Here is a 9,900-nt window from a genome sequence, read left to right as displayed (position 1 = left end):
CCTCTACAAGCATGTTGTTATGCCCCGTAATTCGTAATCTGTTCAGTTTATGTAGTATTCATATTATGAAAACATTAATAATTATGTCAGTTTGTAGTGTATGAGGACAGAAATTTTTCATGTTGTATTAATCAGTATTAAGCTGTTTTCATCTGAAATCGGTTTTAGCAACTTGAAAATGCATAATTTTAGAAGTTACAAAATACTTAAGATAGCTGAAGGTTTCTTTTGAGACCTACTCAAGTTCATTTACAAGACTTTTGAAATGCAGAAAAAATGTGTGAAAAAAATGATCGTGTTTATGACAGGGTGTTATATATTTTGTGATGTGTATATATTTTCATAATGTGCTTTTCATCAGATTTTTTCTTTGTGAAATTACCCCTCAGTTTTTTTAATTGTTTTATAAACAGAAATAGCAGATCTCTTTCCAACAGATGTTTCTTCTCCTGTTTATTACGTGTTTGAGAATGTCTTAGATACTTTACAAATTAAATATTGATTTGGTAATATGAAGGATTATTAAAAAAAATGTTGAAGTATGTTTCCCACTTTTTTAATTCAAACTAAAAAGTGATATTTAAAGGAGAGTTGAATGTAAAGTCATCAATCCCATATTGTGTAGATGATGTTTAGGTATTTATATACTAATGATGGTAGTTTGGTGATGTGCCTCTTATTTGAGTCAGTCTCTCTCTCTCTCTCTCTCTTCTTCTCTCTCTGACTCTCTCTTCCTACCCCTCTCTCTTCCTCCCTCCCTCCCTCCCTCTCTAACCCCCATCTTCTCTCTCTATCTATCTCTCTTTCTTTATTCCTCCCTCCTTCCCTCCCACAATCCTCATATCAACTCCCTTCCCTCACTCTCTAAACTCCCTCCTTCATCCCTCTTTATTCTTCCCCTCTCTCTTGCTCTTTTTATTTATTATTCCTCCCCTCCCTCTCCCTCTTCCATCAACCCTTCCTCTTCCATTCCCCTCCCTCTCCCTGCTGACCTTACCCTCCCTTTTCCCTCTTCCTCTCCATCTCCCTCATTCCATCGTTTCTTCTCTTCTTCTTCCCTCCTCTTTTACTCGTCCCCTCCCCTTCCCCTCCCCCCACCTTTCACTTTTCCCCTCCCTCTTCCCCTCCCCCCCCCTCCATCTCCCTCTTCCTCTCCCTCTCCCCCTCGTTGCCTCATCCAAGTCGAGTATTACCTTGAGACCTCTATCTATCTCTCTTTCTTCCTCCCTCTCTCCCTCCCACAATCCCTCCCTCCCTCTCTCACTCTCTACCTCCCTCTCCCTCTTCCCCTCCCTCTCCCTTTCCTTAACTTCCTCCCTCTCTTCGCCCTCTTCCCCTGACTCCCTCTTCTCGTCCCCTCTCCCCTCCATCTTCCCCCCCCCCTCCCTTTCCTCCCGCTCCCTCTCCCCCTCCCCCTCCCTCTCCCTCTTCCCCTCCCTCTCCCTCTTCCCCTCCATCTCCCCCTCCCTTTTCCCCTCCCTCTCCCTCTTCCCCTCCCCCTCCCTCTCCCCCTCCTTCTCCCCCTCGTTGCCTCATCCAAGTCGAGTATTACCTTGAGACCTTCCTGGGAAGATTTGACATTGTTCCGAACTTGTTAAGACTTGTTGATGCCAGGCGCCGTTTTCTTTCAAGTGGAAGGACGAGGGGAGACTTACTCATATCTATTAATTCAGTGAAATCCATTCGGTTTTGTTGAAAAGAAAGCAATATGTATTAGAATTAACACGATTGATGGAAGATATTTAATTAGAATAAATAAAATTTACTTCAAAGGATGTAAATGGTTAACAGAAACATTAAGATGCAGTTCTCGAACAAATAAACAAAGTTATCCATACTCCCACGAGGCGCCAGGAGGCAAAATCGGGCAATCAAAGAGTTCTCTTAGCTTAAAATTGCTTCCTTTTTCTGTTTTTAAGAGGCATTCAAGGATGGCTGGGCCCCCCTTTCCCTATTCTTTTGAAAATCTTTGAGGCACCATTCCCTCCATTTTGTTTCTCTCTCTCTCTCTCACTCTCTCTCTCTCTCTCTCTCTCTCTCTTTCTCTCTCTCTCTCTCTCTCTCTCTCTCTCTCTCTCTCTCTCTCTCACACTCTCTCTCTCGTCCTACCCCCTATTTCATCTTCCTCCCCTTCCACCCACGCTGCTCTTCCGAGAAGCGTCCAAAAGGGAGAGACAGAGATAAAAGTCGAAGAAATACTGAGAGAAAGAGATAAAGTGAGAGAGATTTTGAGATATAGAATGATAGAGATTGGGGGAAATAGAGCAACAGAGATAGATAGGTGGAAACTGAGTGATAGAGATAAGTGGAGATAGAGAGATAGAGGAAGAGAGGTGGATATTGAGTGAAAATGGATATATAGAGGGAGAGATAAAAATAAAATATATCGAAAGAGAGAGAGAAATAGAGATGGAGATTGATGGAGACGAAGATATAAAAATAGAGATAGAGATTGATGAAGGTGAAGAGATAGAAATAAAGAGGTAGAAATAGATAAATAGAGATAGAGAGCCAGAAATAACGATAGAGATAGATAGAAGTAAAGATATGGAGATAAGACGCAGGCAGTGTTTGTGATGATGATGATTGTGATGAAGAGGATGATGATGACTGTGATAATAATGATGATATTGATTATTATGATAACGGTGATAACAGTCATCACATTACGTTAAAGATGTTGAAGTTAATGATGACTGTGATAATAATGATGATATTGATTATTAGGATAATGGTGATAATAGTCATCACATTACGTTAATGATGATTATAATAATGATTCAAACAAGAATGGTGATGATTGTGAGAATGATGATTGTAATATTGAGAAGTACATACGTCTGTTTATTATGAATTTAGTAATGGTGATAGAGGGGATTATAATGATGATGATGATTATGACGAAAAGGATAATGATAACAGTAATAGTGATAATGATAACAATGATAATGATAATGATAACAAGAACAGTAATAATAATAATGATAACAGTAATAGTGAAAATGATAACAATGATAATGATAATGATAACAATAATAGTAATAATGATAACAATGATAATGATAATAATGATGATAAGAATAGTGATAATGACAAGAATAATAATAATAACAATCATAATGATAATGATAGCAATTATAATGATAATAACAACAATCGTAACGCTATTAATACCAACATCAACAATAACCCTCCAAAAAAGAAATCAAAATCTAAAAAAAAAAAAAAAAAAAATACAAAAAAAATCAATACAAAAAAATATATAAATAAACAAACAAATAAAAGAAAAAAAGAAAGATAAGTAAAAAAAAAAAAAACCCTCATCAAACATCAAAAGGGGGGGGGGGGGGCGATTCCCTTCCCGTATCTACGTGTAATCCGAAACTCAGAGACTTAATGATCGACCTTCTCGTCTCAATAGGCCTGCTCTTACGTGTCTATATTTTTAGGTAAGGTGAACGGCCTTTAATCCTGATAATTGTTGTTTGTTGTTTGGTGGTGGAAGTTTTTCTTTTTGGTAATTGTTGGTGATTTCTTTTTGGTGTTTGTTGTCTGGTGTTTGTTGTTTGGTGGTGGTGGTTGTGTTTGTTGTTTGGTGGTGGTAGTGTTTGTTGTTTGTTGTTTGGTGGTGGTGGTGTTTGTTGTTTGGTGGTGGTGGTGGTGTTTGTTGTTTGGTGGTGGTGGTGGTGTTTGTTGTTTGGTGGTGGTGGTATTGTTTGTTGTTTGGTGGTGGTGGTGGTGTTTGTTGTTTGTTGTTTGGTGGTGGTGGTGTTTGTTGTTTGGTGGTGGTGGTGGTGTTTGTTGTTTGGTGGTGGTGGTGTTTGTTGTTTGGTGGTGGTGGTATTGTTTGTTGTTTGGTGGTGGTGGTGGTGTTTGTTGTTTGTTGTTTGGTGGTGGTGGTGTTTGTTGTTTGGTGGTGGTGGTGGTGTTTGTTGTTTGGTGGTGGTGGTATTGTTTGTTGTTTGGTGGTGGTGGTATTGTTTGTTGTTTGGTGGTGGTGGTATTGTTTGTTGTTTGGTGGTGGTGGTGGTGTTTGTTGTTTGGTGGTGGTGGTATTGTTTGTTGTTTGGTGGTGGTGGTATTGTTTGTTGTTTGGTGGTGGTGGTGGTGTTTGTTGTTTGGTGGTGGTGGTATTGTTTGTTGTTTGGTGGTGGGGGTGTTTGTTGTTTGGTGGTGGTGGTATTGTTTGTTGTTTGGTGGTGGGGGTGTTTGTTGTTTGGTGGTGGTGGTGTTGTTTGTTGTTTGGTGGTGGGGGTGTTTGTTGTTTGGTGGTGGTGGTATTGTTTGTTGTTTGGTGGTGGGGGTGTGTGTTGTTTGGTGGTGGTGGTATTGTTTGTTGTTTGGTGGTGGTGGTATTGTTTGTTGTTTGGTGGTGGTGGTATTGTTTGTTGTTTGGTGGTGGGGGTGTTTGTTGTTTGGTGGTGGGGGTGTGTGTTGTTTGGTGGTGGTGGTATTGTTTGTTGTTTGGTGGTGGTGGTATTGTTTGTTGTTTGGTGGTGGTGGTATTGTTTGTTGTTTGGTGGTGGGGGTGTTTGTTGTTTGGTGGTGGGGGTGTTTGTTGTTTGGTGGTGGTGTTGTTGGTTGGTGGTGGTGGTGGTGTTTTGTTGTTTGGTGGTGGGTTGGTTTGTTTGTTGTTTTGGTGGTGGGGGTGGGTGTTGTTTGGTGGTGGTGGTGTTTGGTGGTGGTGGTATTGTTTGTTGTTTGGTGGTGGTGGTGGTGTTTGTTGTTTGGTGGTGGTGGTATTGTTTGTTGTTTGGTGGTGGGGGTGTTTGTTGTTTGGTGGTGGTGGTGTTTGGTGGTGGTGGTATTGTTTGTTGTTTGGTGGTGGTGGTGGTGTTTGTTGTTTGGTGGTGGTGGTATTGTTTGTTGTTTGGTGGTGGGGGTGTTTGTTGTTTGGTGGTGGGGGTGTTTGTTGTTTGGTGGTGGTGGTGGTGTTTGTTGTTTGGTGGTGGTGGTATTGTTTGTTGTTTGGTGGTGGGGGTGTTTGTTGTTTGGTGGTGGTGGTATTGTTTGTTGTTTGGTGGTGGTGGTGGTGTTTGTTGTTTGGTGGTGGTGGTATTGTTTGTTGTTTGGTGGTGGGGGTGTTTGTTGTTTGGTGGTGGTGGTGTTTGTTGTTTGGTGGTGGTGGTATTGTTTGTTGTTTGGTGGTGGGGGTGTTTGTTGTTTGGTGGTGGTGGTATTGTTTGTTGTTTGGTGGTGGGGGTGTGTGTTGTTTGGTGGTGGTGGTATTGTTTGTTGTTTGGTGGTGGTGGTGGTGTTTGTTGTTTGGTGGTGGTGGTATTGTTTGTTGTTTGGTGGTGGGGGTGTTTGTTGTTTGGTGGTGGTGGTATTGTTTGTTGTTTGGTGGTGGTGGTATTGTTTGTTGTTTGGTGGTGGGGGTGTTTGTTGTTTGGTGGTGGTGGTATTGTTTGTTGTTTGGTGGTGGTGGTGGTGTTTGTTGTTTGGTGGTGGTGGTATTGTTTGTTGTTTGGTGGTGGTGGTATTGTTTGTTGTTTGGTGGTGGGGGTGTTTGTTGTTTGGTGATGTTGGTGTTTGTAGTTTGGTGGTGGTGGTAGTGATTGTTGTTTGGTGGGGATGTTTGTTGTTTGGTGGTGCTGGTGTTTGGTGGTGGTGGTGTTTGTTGTTTGGTGGTGGTGGTGTTTGTTGTTTGGTGGTGGTGGTGTTTGTTGTTTGGTGGTGGTGGTGTTTGTTGTTTGGTGGTGGTGGTGTTTGTTGTTTGGTGGTGGTGGTGTTTGTTGTTTGGTGGTGGTGTTTGTTGTTTGGTGGTGGTGGTGGTGTTTGTTGTTTGGTGGTGGTGGTGTTTGTTGTTTGGTGGTGGTGGTATTGTTTGTTGTTTGGTGGTGGTGGTATTGTTTGTTGTTTGGTGGTGGTGGTATTGTTTGTTTGTTGGTGGTGGTGTTTGTTGTTTGTTGGTGTTTGTTGTTTGATAGTGGTGGTGGTGTTTGTTGTTTGGTGGTGGTGGTGTTTGTTGTTTGATGGTGGTAGTGTTTATGGTTTGGTGTTGGTGGTAGTTTGTCGTTTAGTGGTGGTAGTGTTTTTTTTGTTGTTGTCTGGTGGTGGTGGTAGTGTTTGTTGTTAGGTAGTGATGGTGTTTATTGTTTGATGGTGGTGTTTGGTAGTGGTGATATTTGTTGTTTGGTGGTGGTGTTTGGTAGTGGTGATGTTTGTTGTTTGGTGGTGGTGATGTTTGTTGTTTGGTGGTGGTGTTTGGTAGTGGTGATGTTTGTTGTTTGGTGGTGGTGTTTGGTAGTGGTGATGTTTGTTGTTTGGTGGTGGTGATGTTTGTTGTTTGGTGGTGGTGTTTGGTAGTGGTGATGTTTGTTGTTTGGTGGTGGTGTTTGGTAGTGGTGATGTTTGTTGTTTGGTGGTGGTAGTGGTGGGTTTTGTCGTTTGTTATTTGCTGTTGTTGTTTGTGGTATTGTTTTGATATTATACATACATACATATATTTATATATATATATGTGTGTGTGTGTGTGTGTGTGTGTGTGTGTGTGTGTGTGTGTGTGTGTACAGACAGACAACCAACCATACAACAAAACCAGAGATCGACGAAAAGCCAGTCCACGCCAACTCATTCATTCCAAGAAATACGCGATGAATCAGATTCCCCCGTAAGGCTTATGAATAGCCCTCCATTCATCTTAACAATGTTAGCCTTTTCTGGCACTTCAAGCCAAGGGGACTCATCAGAAGGTAATTAGGGAAAATGTGATAAAGGAGAACGGAGAGAGAGAGAGAGAGAGAGAGAGAGAGAGAGAGAGCGATAGGATATTGTAAAGAAGATTGCAGGAGTGTGTGGGCGTGGATTGATAAATATGATAAGGATAGTTATGTGAGAGAGGATGGGGATAATGACAATGGTAGTGCTAAAAAGATAATGGTGATAATGATGAAAATTCTGAGAGAGAGAGATAGGGATTGATAGATAGAGATAGATAGAGAGAGAGGGGGGGGGGCGATAGAGAGAGAGAGAAAAAGAGAGAGAGAGAGACGGAGAGAAGAAGAGAGAGAGAAAGAGAGAGAGAGAGACGGAGAGATGAAGAGAGAGAGAGAGAGAGAGAGAGAGAGCATGAGCGATAGAAAGAGAGAGGGAGAGAGAGAGAGAGCATGAGCGATAGAAAGAGAGAGGGAGAGAGAGAGAGAGACCGTAAGCGATAGAGAAAGAGAGAGAGAGAAAGAGGGAGGGAGGAAGAGAGAGAGAGAGAGCGGGAGCGATAGAGAGAGAGAGAGAGAGAGAGAGAGAGAGAGACATCATAAAAAAAAACAGAAAAAAAGGCAAACAAGTAAAGATATCCTAAAGAGAAGGAACAAAATTAATTGGAAAAGACTCAGGTTGAGGAGGAGGAGGGGGAGGGGGGGGAGCCATAGATATGACAAGGAATATGTCATAAACAAGATAGATGTGACGGCACATCTAAGAACTGTTTGATCTCCCTATAATTGCTTCATAATGACAGTCCCCCCTCCCCCCCTCCTCCGTCCCCCTCGACCCACTGTTTTGCCCCCTTCCTTCTCTCTTTATTTTTTTTTTTTTTATTTTTCTTAAAGTTGGCGGTACAGATCGCTTTCTTTAAAGCAACTTAATTTTTCATTTTTTTTCTTTAAATACTGACATTCATTAATAATATTTAATAATAAAGTTATAATACTGATAATCGTGTTACTAGAAGGTAAAACAAAAATAGTAGAAGCAGTGTTAGTAATAATAATAATCATAAAACTGATAATGAATACAATAATAGTAATCATGTTCATAATTTTGATGACAGATAACAATGATAACGATCATAATAATGATAACAATATTAACGATGGTACTACTACTAACATTACTACTAATGATAATAATGATAACAATAATAATAAGAAAAAACAAAAATACACTAGTTAATAATGAGAAAAAGCAACTAACGATAAACATAGAATGATAGCAAGCACGTCAAATATAGATTCAGTTATTTAGGGATAATGATGCAGAATGTTGCACACTGGAACACGTATGAAATGCAATAATCACCGTCATATTGAGATTAGGCCAACTCTAGTCTTGCATCTAGAAGGGGAAGAGGAAGAAGAAGAAGAAGAAGAAGGATGAAGAAGAGGAAAAGGAAGAGGAGGAGGAAAAGGAAAAGGAGGAGGAGGAGGAGGAAGAGGAGGAGGAGGAGGAAGAGAAGGAGGAAAAGGAAGTGGAGGAGGAGGAGGAGGAAGAGAAGGAGGAAAAGGAAGAGGAGGAGGAGGAGGAGGAAGAGGAGGAGGAGGAGAAAAAGGAAGAGGAGGAGGAGGAAAAGGAAGAGGAGGAGGAGGAGGAGGAGGAGGAAAAGGAGGAGGAAGAGAAGGAGGGAATCGGCCCCCCCCCAACACCCACCCCCACCCCCCCCCCCCACACCCCCACCCACCCCCCCCCACCACACACACCACCCCCCCCCCCCCCCCCCCACCCCCCCCCCCCCCCCCCCCCCACCCCCCCCACCACCCCCCCCCCCAACACCCACCCCACCCCACCCACACCCACCACACACACACCACCCCACCACCCCCCCCCCGACCCCCCCCCCCCCCCCCCCCCACCCCCCACCCCACCCCCACCCCCACCCCACACACCCCCACACCCACCACACCACACCCCACACCACCAACCACCACTACACACACCCAACCCACCCCACAACCCCCACCTCCCCCCCCCCCCCCCCCACCCCCCCCCCCCCCTCCCCCCCCCCCCCCCCCCTCCCTAAGCCTACCCCAACAAGCCCCCAAAGGAAGACCACCACAGGACGGCTAGGTGGGGGGCTAGGAAGAAGAGAAGGTAGGGGAAGAAGGAGGAGGAGAAGGACGGGGAACTAGGAAAAGGAGAAGAAGGGGGAGGAAGATGAAGATTAAGAAGAAGGAGAAGAAGGAATAGGGAGAGTAGAAAGAATGGAAAGAAAAAGGAAAGAGGAAGAAGGGAAAAAGGAGAAAGAAGGGGAAGGAGAAGGAAGAGGAGGAGAAAGAAGGTAAAGAAGAAAAGGGAGTGGGAAGAAGGATTAGGAGGAGAAGGAGAACGAGGGGGAAGAGGAGGAGGAAGAGTAGAAGAAGAGGAAGGAGAGGGGTGAGGAGATGATGGGGGAGAAGAAGACGAAGAGAGAGATAATGAATGGAGAGAATGAGGATAATGATGATGATAATTACGTGATAATAGTGATAATAATGATGACTGAGAAGAATAGTAATGATAACAATGATAATTAAGAGAAGAAAAGAAGAAGAGAAAATGAACCAGAAGAAAAAAAAAAGTACACAAACTAGTGGAAAAATCCTGATGTTATTTTCGACTAATGAGAAAAATCTAACATTATTTTTATTTTTATTTGATAGAATAAACAATTATTTTTGTCAAATGCATATTGCAGTAAAACACACATAACAAACACAAACAAATACGTAAAGACACAAACAGTGTGTTTGTTGGTATATCGTGTATCCAATAACCTATTAAGTAATTATTATCATTATTATTATTAGTATTATGATTAAGTTATTATTATTATTATGTATTATTAAGTTATTGTCATTATTATTATCATTGTTATTATTATCATTATCATTATCATCATTATTATTAGGCAAGATAAAAAATGTGCAGAATTTTGTAAACTTTAAAAGAATATTAATTTTCCCTTTTCCCTCCCATTCTTCTCGTTCATCCCCGTCCCTCGAATATCAGAATATCAAAAAAAGGTCAACCTGAAAAGGAGTATTTCTGAAGTGAAATCGACGAACCTTTCCTCGTTAGCATATCCTTCACTCTCGACCTCAACTCAGTCAGATAAAATCGAAGGCTGCTTATTTGTATCCTGGCCAGTCGAGATGGATATAGATGGATATAGCATTTCTTCGGATTTTTACTAGTGGTTGGTAT

Source organism: Penaeus japonicus, unplaced genomic scaffold, assembly GCF_977035675.1.
Source record: "Penaeus japonicus unplaced genomic scaffold, GWHDUDI00000001_assembly GWHDUDI00000004, whole genome shotgun sequence".
NCBI lineage: Eukaryota > Metazoa > Arthropoda > Malacostraca > Decapoda > Penaeidae > Penaeus > Penaeus japonicus.
The sequence above is the reverse complement of the archived record's forward strand: the minus strand, read 5'-3'. Positions refer to the sequence as shown.